The sequence below is a fragment of the Ranitomeya variabilis genome, chromosome 2 (genome assembly GCF_051348905.1).
Source record: "Ranitomeya variabilis isolate aRanVar5 chromosome 2, aRanVar5.hap1, whole genome shotgun sequence".
Classification (NCBI taxonomy): Eukaryota; Metazoa; Chordata; class Amphibia; order Anura; family Dendrobatidae; genus Ranitomeya; species Ranitomeya variabilis.
This window is the reverse complement of record NC_135233.1, coordinates 10,715,916-10,729,877: the sequence shown is the minus strand read 5'-3', so window position 1 is coordinate 10,729,877 and position 13,962 is coordinate 10,715,916. Positions and strand designations below refer to the sequence as shown.

General features: G+C 41.3%; 1 protein-coding gene and 3 pseudogenes across 1 annotated transcript in view; all 4 read left to right on the top strand.

Moving 5' to 3' along the window:
• LOC143804169 (uncharacterized) overlaps positions 1-13,962 on the top strand; it is a 196,221-nt gene that overhangs the window by 7,660 nt on the left and 174,599 nt on the right. The gene's annotated exons all lie outside the window — the stretch shown is intronic.
• Positions 5,272-5,333, top strand: LOC143810759 (U7 small nuclear RNA; annotated as a pseudogene).
• LOC143810777 (U7 small nuclear RNA) lies at positions 7,788-7,849 on the top strand (annotated as a pseudogene).
• On the top strand, positions 10,287-10,348 carry LOC143810770 (U7 small nuclear RNA; annotated as a pseudogene).

Sequence of the window (13,962 nt, the reverse complement as noted above, 5' to 3'; positions counted from 1 at the left end):
TAGGAAATAAGTTATAAATATATTTTGAGCTCATGTTCCCCAGTTTTAGTGTTCTCCATGATTCCGGGCACTTTGGCCTTTTAATGAAACTCAAATCTTCTGATTGAGCTTTAATTATTAAGAATTTCAGAAGAAGCTTCTGTGATTAGTGATTATGGGGGAAGATCGACGATCAAAGAGCTCAACTGAGAAAAGTTCCACTGAGGAATTTGGCGAAGATTATAGAGAAAATCTGCATAGCTCCACCCCCTTGTAGGGAAACAGATTCCAGAAAGTTCTCTGTACAAGTAGGAAGGAAACGTCAGAAGAGACAATGGTCCCGACTTTATAATGAGACCCACAGGAGGGCCCAGGATGGTGGGGGGGACTCACTCAGGTAATGAGAATGCGTAGCCCCGCCCCTTCCTGTTTATGTAAATACTTGTATCAATATTGTATCCTCCGGGATAAACCTGGTTCTGTGCAGTCTCTGCTGATAGCAGTGAGTCTTGCCTTTTTGTGGGATAGATGATGAGTATATTATGTGGCACTGAGGGTCCTTGGTGTTTTGATTAAGATCAGATGTTGTAGCTGAGGTATAACGAGGGTTTTTTTTAATTGATTTTTAGATATTTTTCTGAACTGATTCTAGTTTTGAGATGATTCATCCATGAATATAATCCGTCCCCCAATGTGACTTGTGTGTGATAACAGACGCTGTCGCTTTTGCTCTTTTGATTCTAGCAGAGTCTGAAGTAATGAAATATCCTGTATAATTAGCTTATATTTTAATTTGTAGCTTACAATGCCATAAAAGACACTTGTTCACTTTTTGATGCCAGAAATCTCCTGTGATTAATTAATTAGTTATGACATTAAATATCTCAGAAACTAGAGCCAATCTGTCAAAACCAAAGTCATATTCCTAATCAGCTCCATAAACGCCATATAAAACCGTCCAGACATCGTTGGCACCGGAATCACCGTACACCGGTGTAATCACTGAAGATTGCCGGAAGAAGATACAAGACCAACGATCATCGAGAAATCTCCATCCTGCACGAGAAAGACTACTGAACAATTATTGAAACACTGATCACATGGAGCGTTTCATCCGACCTCCCCGACCACCATCTAAGGCTACTTTCACATTTGCGTTTGGAGCCGCTGCGGAGGGCTGTGGACTTCCTCCGTGAAGCCCCGCCCTCCGCCGCTAGCTCCGCCTACTTCTGCATGCGGCCTGCATGCGACCTGGGTACCTATATTTAACATTAGGTACGCAGGTCGTGCCGCAGTATGCGGATGCTGCCGCATGCGTCGTTTTGACGATGCGGAAAAAAAAAAAATTGCTACGAGCTGCGTCCTACGCTGGTCGCCGCATCATCAAAACGACGCATGCGGCAGCATCCGCATACTGCGGCACGACCTGCGTACCTAATGTTAAATATAGGTACCCAGGCCGCATGCAGAAGTAGGCGGAGCTAGCGGCGGAGGGCGGGGCTTCACGGAGGAAATCCACAGCCCTCCGCAGCGGCTCCAAACGCAAATGTGAAAGTAGCCTAATATCATGGAGACGACACAGAACAGGATTATACGGGAAGATACAAGACTGATACAATGTATTTACATAGATAGGACACGGTGGGGCTAGTCCTACTACTGTATGTATATTAGCAGGAAAGGGTGGGGCTTATCCTACCAAAATATGCAGATTAGCAAGAAGGATGAGTTTGTGAATATTGGCCAATTGCATGAAGAAGATCTGTTATGAGAAGACCTTTGTTAAGGAAGACAAAGGATGAAGATATTTACTGATGATCAAAGGTCCAGAAAACAATTGGGGAATTTGTCTAGACAGTGAAAATCTGCATAGCTCCACCCCCTTCTTGAAGATGGTGAGCAGCTACTGTATACAAATGAAAGGACTGAAGAGAGCTGTCTGGGAAGTTAAGAGTTAACCCCTCTCATGGGGTGTAAGTCCTCACTCCAGGGTCTGGAGCGTCATTGAAATTAGCTGTAAATGACAAAAGCTTTTTTGAAAGAGAATGACAGCAGATAAAAAAAGTCAATTGCTAACTTGCCTATTTTAATACTGTCTACCTAATTAAAGCAATTTAAGAACTTGAGAATACCTCTTTAAATGTTAAATATTTAGCCCCGCCCCTACCTACTTATGTAAATACTTGTATCCTCCGGGATAAACGTGTTCTGTGCCGTCTCCATGATATTGATGGTGATCAGTGTTTGTAGCTCTTTTACTAATTGTTTAAAAGCTTTTTGGCAAATGCTGAAAAGCCCAAATTGTTACCACAACTGTTTACACTATAAGTATTTCTCATCTTTCTTTTTTTGTTAATATTCAGGCTTCTCAGAGTTACCAAACAGCTGACAAACAATTAATAACAGAGCTAGCGGTCACATGGAGCGTTTCATCCGACCTCCCCGATCACCATGAACATCATGGAGACGACACAAGTGATACATGTATGCAAATAAACAGGAAGGGGCGGGGCTAGTCCTGCCAATATTTGTACAATTGCAAGAAGGGGCAGGGCTTATCTCACTATGCAGATAACCAGGACTGGGGTGGCGTTAAACATTCCTCCCTGATTGCTGATCCCTGAGGCTTTTCCTGCATTTCTTAAAAAATAGAGCTCAGTTGGAAGACTTGTGCTTAGTCAAAAGATGAAGGAACGACCAAGACTCAGAGATAATACTCAGAATCAGAGAAAACTCTAAGATATATAAACATAAGTTTCATTTATAGTTATAACTTCCTATTTTTCACAAATATTTGAGCGTTTAGAAGGAAGGAGAAGGAAGAGTTTGTGATCATTGGTCACATTGTATTTTGTACAGACATTCCCAGCCTGCAGATGCGCACTTATTACACCTACAACCGAGGAACCTCCATATCCTCAGCAAAGACATCAACACATTCATGTTCTGCACCTGTACAACAAGGCAGGAGCACAAATAAAATAATTACAAGTTTTGTTCCCAATTCTCTGGGTTCTTACTATTATCTGTGAGTCTGGTTCATTCATTGGTGTTTTAATCAAACTCAAGACTTCTGACTGACCTTTAGTTACTAAGAATTTCAGAGGGAGCCTCTGAGATCAGTAATCATGGAGGACAATCTGCTTTCTAAAAATTTTGACTGCAAAAAAGTGACCAAACTTTGAAAAAAAAAGGAATTTGGCAAGCAAAGATTATAGAGAAAAATTTGAATAGCTCCACCCCCTTCTGGGAAAACAGATGCCAGAAACTTCTATACAAGTGGAAAGGAAATGTCAGAAGAGACCGTAGTCCTGGCCCTAATATCCACTGACTAGACCCCGCAGAAATATATATCAGGGTGGGGTGGGCTCATTCAGCTAATGATAATATTTAGCCCCGCCCCTTCTTCTTTATGTAAATACATGTATCAATCTTGTATCCTCCGGGCTAAACCTGTTCTGTGTCATCTCCATGATGTTGATGGTGATTGGTGAGGGGAGGTCAGATGAAACGCTCCATGTGATCAGTGCTCATAGTTCTTTTACTATTTGTTTAACAGATTTTTGGCAAATGCTGAAAAGCCCAAATATTTGTGAAAAGTCGAAATAGTATGCTGAAATTTTACTTCATTGAGAAAATAAATTGTTATGTTTTCTACATATATTTGCAACAATAAAACAGTTAAACAGAGCTAGCGTTTGTTTGAAGCGAACATGTCATACCAGATTAAACTAATTTCCTTCTATAATGGAATCACTGACTAGGCAGTTCAGGGAAATGCGGTAGATATAGCATATCTCGATTTCTGCAACGCATTTGATAAAGTATCTCAAACTATCCTAATTGAAAAAATGACCAATTGTGGGACTGTCGAGGCTACGGTTAGGTGGATTCATAACTGGCTCAGTGATCGTACTCAAAGAGTGGTGATAAATCTTAGCACATCCAATTGGAATAGTGCTTCAAGTGGGGTGCCACAAGGCTCTGTCATAGTCCCAGTAATGTTCAACATTTTTATAAATGATCTACATAAGGTAAACTGATGCAATTTTTCAGGTGACGTAAAGCTAGGAGGGATAGCTAACACTAGAGAAGACAGAAAGGATTCAGAAGGATCTAGATAAGCTTCAACAATGGGCAGCGACTAAAAGAATGGATTTTAACAAGGAGAATTGCAAGAGTCTACATCTGGTGCCGTGAGGAGGCCGTTGTTGCTGTGGTTTTGTGCTTGTGGGGCAGTGCGATCTTGAGTCTTGGGGACTCAGTCTTGGAGCATGTGTGCTCTGTGTGGCACCAGGCGGCCCGCCCTCCTAGTGAATTGTCGCTGCGGAGGTGGTTAGTGCATGACGCCATTCCTTTAAGGCAACAATAGTTAGGACCCACTGAGTTCGCCATGACGCTGCAGCAACTTCATACAGTCTAATAAGAATTTTAAACCAAGAGCCTCATATTCACTTATATGTACATTTTTGCATAGCGGCATTGGATCAACATATGCTCCTTTTTCAGCCTTTTGATATTAGATCCTCTTTGTGCTAATTTTCTTAAACATTATTGTATGATCATTTATCTTTCCATAACAATGATACAGCACAAATAATATTCAACATCAGATAATAAGCCAAAACTCAGGAACATCAAATACAATAAAAAAATTATCTTTCTTTTAGTCACAAAAAAAGCAAAACAGGTTTATCCTGGAAGATTGATACATATAAATACATAAACAGGAAGGGGTGAGGCTAGGCATTTTACATAAAAAGAGTATTCTCAAGTTCTAAAACTCTGGGTTAACTCTTAACATCCCAGACAAATCTCTCCAGTCCATTGGTTTCTATGCAGCTCACTTCCCTCCTTTCCATCTCATCTTAAATAAGGAGGTGGAGCTATGGAAATCCTCATTTTCCAGACAAACTTCTTAATGGATGGCTTTACTAGAATTTCAGAAGCAGCGTCTGAGATCAGTGATCATGGAGGAAGATCTGCTTTGGAAAAAATTTGAATGCAAAAAAGTGACAAAAGTGTGAAAAAAAATGGAATTTGGCAAGGAAAGATTATAGATAAAAATCTGCATAGCTCCACCCCCTTCTGGTAAAACAGATGACCCCACAGAAATATACATCAGGATGGGGTGGGATCACTCAGGTAATGATATTATTTAGCCCTGCCCTTTGCTTTTAATGTAAATACATGTATCAATCTTGTTTCCTCTGGGATAAACCTGTTCTGTGTCGTCTCCTTGATGTTGATGGTGATCAGTGAGGTGAGGTCGGCTGAAACCCTCAATGTGATCAGTGTTTATAGCTCTTTTACTATTTGTTTAACAGCTTTTTGGCAAATGCTGAAAAGCCCAAATATTTGTGAAAAATAGAATGAAAAATGTGCTGAATTGCTACTTCATTGAGGAAGCAAACTGCTAAATTAGTTCTATAAATGTTTGTAAGAATAAAATTGTTAAACATAGTTAGTGTGAGTTTGTTGCAAACAAGTCATACCAGATTAAGCTAATTTCCTTCTATGATGGAAACACTGACTATGCAGATCAGGGAAATGTGGTAGATATAGTATATCTCGATTTCTGCAATGCATTTGATAAAGTATCTCAAACTATCCTAATTGAAAAAATGACCAATTGTGGGACTGACGAGGCTACGGTTAGGTGGATTCATAACTGGCTCAGTGATCGTACTCAAAGAGTGGTGATAAATCTTAGCACATCCAATTGGAATAATGCTTCAAGTGGGGTGCCACAAGGCTCTGTCATAGTCCCAGTATTGCTCAACAATTTTATAAATGATCTAGATAAGGTAAACTGATGCAATTTTTCAGGCGATGTAAAGGCCCCGTGACACTTAGCGACGCTGCAGCGATACAGACAACGATGCCGATCTCTGCAGCGTCGCTGTTTAGTCGCTGTGTGGTCGCTGGGGAGCTGTCACACAGACGGCTCTCCAGCGACCAACGATGCCGAGGTCCCCGGGTAACCCGGGTAAACATCGGGTTGCTAAGCTCAGGGCCGCGCTTAGTAACCCGATGTTTACCCTGGTTACCAGTGTAAAATGTAAAAAAACAAACACTACATACTCACCTTCACGTCCCCCGGCGTCCGCTTTCTGCACTGACTGAGCGCTGGCCCTAACAGCAGAGCGGTGACGTCACCGCTGTGATCTGCTTTCACTTTACGGCCGGCAGTCAGTCAGTGCGGGAAGCAGACGGCAACGGACACCGGAATGTGAGTATGTAGTGTTTTGGTTTTTTTTACATTTACGATGGTAACCAGGGTAAACATCGGGTTACTAAGCGCGGCCCTGCCCTTAGTAACCCGATGTTTACCCTGGTTACCAGTGAAGACATCGCTGAATCCGTGTCACACACACCGATTCAGCGATGTCAGCGGGACCTCAACGATCAAAAAAAGGTCCAGGCCATTCCGACACGACCAGCGATCTCACAGCAGGGGCCTGGTCGCTGCTACGTGTCAAACATAGCGAGATCGCTACTGAGGTCGCTGTTGCGTCACAAAACTTGTGACTCAGCAGCGATCTCGCTAGCGACCTCGCTTAGTGTGACGGGGGCTTAAAGCTAGGAGGGATAGCTAACAGTAGAGAAGACAGAGAGAGGATTCAGAAGGATCTAGATAAGCTTGAACAATGGGCAGTGACTAATAGAATGGTTTTTAACAGGGAGAAATGCAAGAGTCTACATCTGGTGCCGTGAGGAGGCCGTTGTTGCTGTGGTTTTGTGCTTGTGGGGCAGTGCGATCTTGAGTCTTGGGGACTCAGTCTTGGAGCTTGTGTGCTGTGTGGCACCAGGCCGCCCGCCCTGCTGGTGAATTGTCGCTGCGGAGGTGGTTAGTGCACGATGCCACTCCTTTAAAGCAACAAAAGTTAGGACCCACTGAATTTGCCGTGACGCTGCAGCAACTTCTTACAGTCTGATAAGAATGTTAAACTAAGAACCTCATATTCACTTATATGTACATTTTTGCATAGTGGCATTGGATCAACATATGCTATTTTTTTCAGTCTTTTGATATTAGATCTTCTTTTAGCTCATTTTCTTAAACATTATTGTATGATCATTTATCTTTCCATAACAATGATACAGCACAAATAATATTCAACATCAGATAATAAGCCAAAACTCAGGAACATCAAATACAATAAAAAAATTATCTTTCTTTTGTTCACAAAGAAACAAAACAGGTTTAGCCAGGAAGATTTATACATATATTTACATAAGCAGGAAGGGGTGAGGCTAGACATTTTACATAAAAAGGGTATTCTCAAATTCTAAAACTCTGGGTTAACTCTTAACATCCCAGACAAATCTCTCCAGTCCATTGTTTTTTATGCAGCTCACCTCCCTCCTTTCCATCTCATCTTAAAGAAGGAGGTGGAGCTATGTAAATCTCCATTTTCAAGATAAACTCCTTAATGGATGGCTTTACTAGAATTTCAGAAGGAGCTTCTGATATCAGTGATCATGGAGGAAGATCTGCTTTGAAAAAAATTTGAATGCAAAAAAGTGACAGTGAAGTTTGAAAAAAATGGAGTTTGGCAAGCAAAGATTATAGAGAAAAATTTGCATAGCTCCACCTCCTTCTGAGAGAACAGATGACCCCACAGAAATATACATCAGGATGGGGTGGGCTCACTCAGGTAATAATATTATTTAGCCCTGCCCTTTCCTTTTAATGTAAATACATGTATCAATCTTGTATCCTCTGGGATAAACCTGTTCTGTGTTGTCTCCATGATGTTGATGGTGATCAGTGAGGGGAGGTCGGCTGAAACGCTCAGTGTGATCAGTGTTTATAGCTCATTTACTATTTGTTTAACAGCTTTTTGGCAAATGCTGAAAAGCCCAAATATTTGTGAAAAATAGAATAAAAAATGTGTTGACTTGCTACTTCATTGAGAAAATAAACTGCTATAATTGTTTTATAAATATTTGTGAGAAGAAAATTGTTAAACAGAGTTAGTGTGAGTTTGTTGTAAACAAGTCATACCTGATTAAACTAATTTCCTTCTATGATGGAAACACTGACTATGCAGATCAGGGAAATGTGGTAGATATAGTATATCTCGATTGCAGCAACGCATTTGATAAAGTATCTCACACTATCCTCATTGAAAAAATGACCAATTGTGGGACTGACGAGGCTACTGTTAGGTGGATAGATAACTGGCTCAGTGATCGTACTCAGAGTGGTGATAAATGGTAGCACATCCAATTGGAATAGTGCTTCAAGTTGGGTACCACAAGGCTTTGTCGTGGCCCCAGTATTGTTCAACATTTTTTATAAATGATCTAGATAAGGTAAACTGATGCAATTTTTCAGGCGATGTAAAGCTAGGAGGGATAGCTAACAGTAGAGAAGACAGAGAGAGGATTCAGAAGGATCTAGATAAGCTTGAACAATGGGCAGCGACTAATAGAATGAATTTAACAGGGAGAAATGCAAGATTCTACATCTGGTGCCGTGAGGAGGCCGTTGTTGCTGTGGTTTTGTGCTTGTGGGGCAGTGCGATCTTGAGTCTTGGGGGCTCAGTCTTGGAGCATGTGTGCTGTGTGGCCCCAGGCCGCCCGCCCTCCTAGTGAATTGTCGCTGCGGAGGTGGTTAGTGCACGATGCCACTCCTTTAAAGCAACAAAAGTTAGGACCCACTGAATTTGCCGTGACGCTGCAGCAACTTCTTACAGTCTGATAAGAATGTTAAACTAAGAACCTCATATTCACTTACATGTACATTTTTGCATAGTGGCATTGGATCAACATATGCTATTTTTTTCAGTCTTTTGATATTAGATCTTCTTTTAGCTCATTTTCTTAAACATTATTGTATGATCATTTATCTTTCCATAACAATGATACAGCACAAATAATATTCAACATCAGATAATAAGCCAAAACTCAGGAACATCAAATACAATAAAAAAATTATCTTTCTTTTGTTCACAAAGAAACAAAACAGGTTTAGCCAGGAAGATTTATACATATATTTACATAAGCAGGAAGGGGTGAGGCTAGACATTTTACATAAAAAGGGTATTCTCAAATTCTAAAACTCTGGGTTAACTCTTAACATCCCAGACAAATCTCTCCAGTCCATTGTTTTTTATGCAGCTCACCTCCCTCCTTTCCATCTCTGTTGTGAATCCGCTTTTTGGGCTTCCCTGGTGGTTGCTGGTGGTACTGGTGACTTGTGTGCGCTTTGCTGTCTCAGTTCACCTGCTCCCATCAGTGTTTGGGAGTTTCCTATTTAGCCTTGCTCTCCAGTCATTTCCTTGCCGGTCATCATTGTAACCAGAGCCTTCGGTTGCATGTTCCTGCTACTAGTCTGCTGATCAGCTAAGTGGACTTTGTCCTTTTGTTTTGTATCTTTTGTCCAGTTTGCAGTTTTTGTTATTCTCTGTAGCTGGAAGCTCTTGCGGGCTGAAATTGCCACTCCTGTGTCATGAGTTGACACAGGAGTCTTAAAGTAATTTCAGGATGGTTTTTTGAAAGGGTTTTCAGTTGACCGTGAAGTCCTCTTTTGTATCCTTCTGCTATCTAGTAAGTGGACCTCTCTTTGCTAAATCTACTTTCATACTGTGTATGTCTTTTCCTCTTAACTCACCGTTATTACATGTGGGGGGCTGCTATCATCTTTTGGGGTATTTCCCTAGAGGTAAGCCAGGTCTGTTTCTTCCTCTACCAGGCGTAGTTAGTCCTCCAGCTGGCGCGTGGCATCTAGGAAGTCGTAGGTATGCTCCCTGGCTACTATTAGTGGTGTGGTAGATTTAGCTCACGGTCAGCTCGAGATTCCATCACCCAGAGCTCGTCCGTTATTTTTGTGTTCTGATGTTTCCCTGCCATTGGGAATCATGACACATCTCATCTTAAAGAAGGAGGTGGAGCTATGTAAATCTCCATTTTCAAGACAAACTCCTTAATGGATGGCTTTACTAGAATTTCAGAAGGAGCTTCTGATATCAGTGATCATGGAGGAAGATCTGCTTTGAAAAAAATTTGAATGCAACAAAGTGACCGAAGTTTGAAAAAAATGGAGTTTGGCAAGCAAAGATTATAGAGAAAAATTTGCATAGCTCCACCTCCTTCTGAGAGAACAGATGACCCCACAGAAATATACATCAGGATGGGGTGGGCTCACTCAGGTAATAATATTATTTAGCCCTGCCCTTTCCTTTTAATGTAAATACATGTATCAATCTTGTATCCTCTGGGATAAACCTGTTCTGTGTTGTCTCCATGATGTTGATGGTGATCAGTGAGGGGAGGTCGGCTGAAAAGCTCAATGTGATCAGTGTTTATAGCTCTTTTGCTATTTGTTTAACAGCTTTTTGGCAAATGCTGAAAAGCCCAAATATTTGTGAAAAATAGAATAAAAAATGTGTTGACTTGCTACTTCATTGAGAAAATAAACTGCTGTAATTGTTTTATAAATATTTGTGAGAAGAAAATTGTTAAACAGAGTTAGTGTGAGTTTGTTGTAAACAAGTCATACCTGATTAAACTACTTTCTTTCTATGATGGAAACACTGACTATGCAGATCAGGGAAATGTGGTAGATATAGTATATCTCGATTGCAGCAACGCATTTGATAAAGTATCTCACACTATCCTCATTGAAAAAATGACCAATTGTGGGACTGACGAGGCTACTGTTATGTGGATAGATAACTGGCTCAGTGATCGTACTCAGAGTGGTGATAAATGGTAGCACATCCAATTGGAAAGTCCGTGTGCGGTACGTGTTTTACACGGACCCATTGACTTTAATGGGTCCGTGTATTACGTGCGCTCCCACGAACACTGACATGTCTCCGTGTTTGGCACACGGAGACACGATCCGCAAAAAATCAATGAAATCTGCACAGATGCATTGATTTTAATGGGTCTACGTGTGTCAGTGTCTCCGGTACGTGAGGAAACTGTCACCTCACGTACCGGAGCCAATGACGTGTGAAACAGGCCTAAGGGATAGCGATAATAAGCAAAGGGGAGACAGAGCTATTGTGTTACATTCTTATTCATTATTTATTATAATGTGAAAAAAGTATAATGTATAAAAAATACAAAAGAAGAAAGCAATATAATGCTGTGTTTGAAGAGCCGGCCTGTCTCCCATGCTGATGCTTGGCAAATGCAAACAAACAAGAACGAGCACATTAGGTTAGAATGGCCATTGAATACAGATATCGAAGCGTAACCCTATGCCTTTCTGACTGAATATTGTGAAAATGTATTGGGCCAAATAACACACAAATATTTTTTGAAAAAACAATGCAATAGTTAGTTTTTTATCCTTGTATGAAATTCCCCAAATGTGGGGGGAATGACAAACACATATAACGGTCCAAATGTGAACTGGTCCAGAGCGAAGATCCAGTAGAAAGTTGTAATTAGAACCAGCCAGTTGGTCAATCACAAAACCCGAGGTAGGGAACGATAGAGAGCCCATACAGTACTGGGATTGTATAATGAAAAATGGAGGCTGGATTACTGGAAAACATCACCGAGACACTTTCCACAAGGGGCTGAAGCTATGCAAATCTTCATCTTTTTGGCAACTTCCTTAGCGGAGAGATTTGTGGAGCTTTGTTCATTGATGAAGGTCTCCATCCTGTGTCTTCCTCAACAAAGGTCTTTTGTCATCAGAAATATTCTTTAGATTAACAATGGGACTTTGGTTTTGACAGATTGGCTCTGTTGAGGAGAGCCATAAGATCAAATACTTAATTAACCTCAACACATAAGACATAAGGTAATTGAGAGAAGCAACCCATAATGTGTATTGTTTAACCTTACATAAGTTTCCTCAGATGATCAATGAGACCCTAAAGATGGCTGCCATTTCCTGTACCAGCATGCCATGTGCTCTGGTATCCAAGATGACGCCCACCCTGATGAGCTCATGGATCCACCCACAGTGACGCCCACCCTGATGACCTCATGGACCAACCCACCCTGATGACCTCATAGATACGCCCATGGACTTGCTCATTGCCCAACCCACTAACCAATGAAATACATTCGATCACTCCCATTTTAGAGCTAACCGAGCCCCCTTACAGGAAATATATAAGCTTGTGTTTTAAGCCAAATAAAGTCCTTCATGGAGCTGAGCCACAGATTGATCAAGGAGAGTATACATCCAACTGTGTGGTGTATTTCTTTTGGTGCGCACCTGATAAATATCCATTAGGCCAGGAGTAGGCAACTAGAGAATTGAACATTTTATTAATTGTTCAACCCAACATATTTGGCCGCCCAACCTGGGGCCAGCAGAGAAGAGCCCTGAACCCTGAGGACCGGCGAGTGGAACGGCAGGACGCGCTGAATACCCCGAACCTGGAGACTGATCACCTCCTTAACAGAACACGGTAAGTCTGCTGATTATTTATAATCTGTAGTCTTTACCTGTGTCCTTCGGGGTATCCTGTGCAGATTGCCTGACCGTGTCCGGTTTTCTTGGTATCTGTAAGACGGCAGTAGGGTCTCTCCGCTGCTGGTCATTTAATTGCAAGAACCGTCACATATTTTAGTTGCCTACTGCCTGTTACATGTTGTGAAGAGGGGAGATGACTTGTAGTTAAGAGAAGCAAGTGTTAAAACAGGAAAAGCAAGTTTTAGAGAAGGAGAAGCAAGTGTTAAAACAGGAAAAGCAAGTTTTAGAGAAGGAGAAGCAAGTGTTAGAACAGGAAAAGCAAGTTTTTAGAAAAGAAAAGCAAGTGTAAGAAAGAAAAAAAAAATTTGTCTGTGGTACAGTACATGGTTGTCGCCTGTGATAAGATTTTCAGTTCTGTATAAGAGAGACTAGGACCTTGAGTGAATTGACTCGGCCTAGGGGGGCCCGGTAAAACTTGGAGTGAGATGACTCAGTTCGGCGCCTAATAAATTGTGTAGCGGCTCATTAAAACTTGGAGTGAGATGACTCAGTTCGAGCCAAATAAATAAATTTATAGTTTTTGCCTCGTGACTTCGAGTGAATTGACTCTGCACGGGGACTGATAAGTTAGGGAGCAATTTGATTAAGTAGGGAATAATTGGTTTGTAAAGTACAGAACACGGAAGTCAGACAGGGACCACTTGACAAGAAGGAATAGGAACTGAGTACTGCAGACTCAGTTCCCTTTAGAATCTCAGGTTTGAGTCATCTCCCCCGTCTTATCGTTTGTTTGGTGTTTGTTATCTTGATAGATAGATATATATATACTGTATATCTATAGAAAGATGGAGAAATTAATGCAGTTCTGCCGTATTGGCACTAAGCCAAATTCAGATGGCAAGTTAGACCCGTGCACATTAGTGGCGACTTGTGAAGGGAAGAGTCATGTTAAACAATGTAAAAAGCTTATGAAGTTGAGTGGAATGCCAGAAGGGGGGAGGTTACAGCCCCTGGAGTGGAAGATTGTCTTGAAAGAAAGAAAAGGTATCCTAGAAGATAATGGATTGTTGTCTACTGCTAGGGCGTGGGAAAGAGTCTCTGAAAGTTTGTATAAAGAAAATTGGGTAGAGGAGGAAAGGAATAAAAAGGGTAGAGTTTTGACTTATGTGTATTACAAAAATATATCCTGTGAGCGGCCACCACTGTATAATGGTGGCCCAGAGCCATGTGCTAAATGTAGCAGCCATTTTGATGATGGCAAATGTGTTAATTGTAATAGCAGCCATTTTGTGGATGAGCCATGTGCTAAATGTAATGGCAGCCATTTTGTTGATGGCAAATGTGCTAAATGTAACAGCAGCCATTTTGTGGATGGCAAATGTGTTAATTGTAACAGCAGCCATTTTGTGGATGGCAAATGTGTTAATTCTAACAGCAGCCATTTTGTGGATGGCAAATGTAATTCTGGCAGCAGCCATTTTGTGGATGGCAAATGTAATTCTGGCAGCAGCCATTTTGTGGATGGCAAATGTGTTGATGCGAACGGCAGCCATTTTGTGGATGGCAAATGTGTTAATGCGAATGGCAGC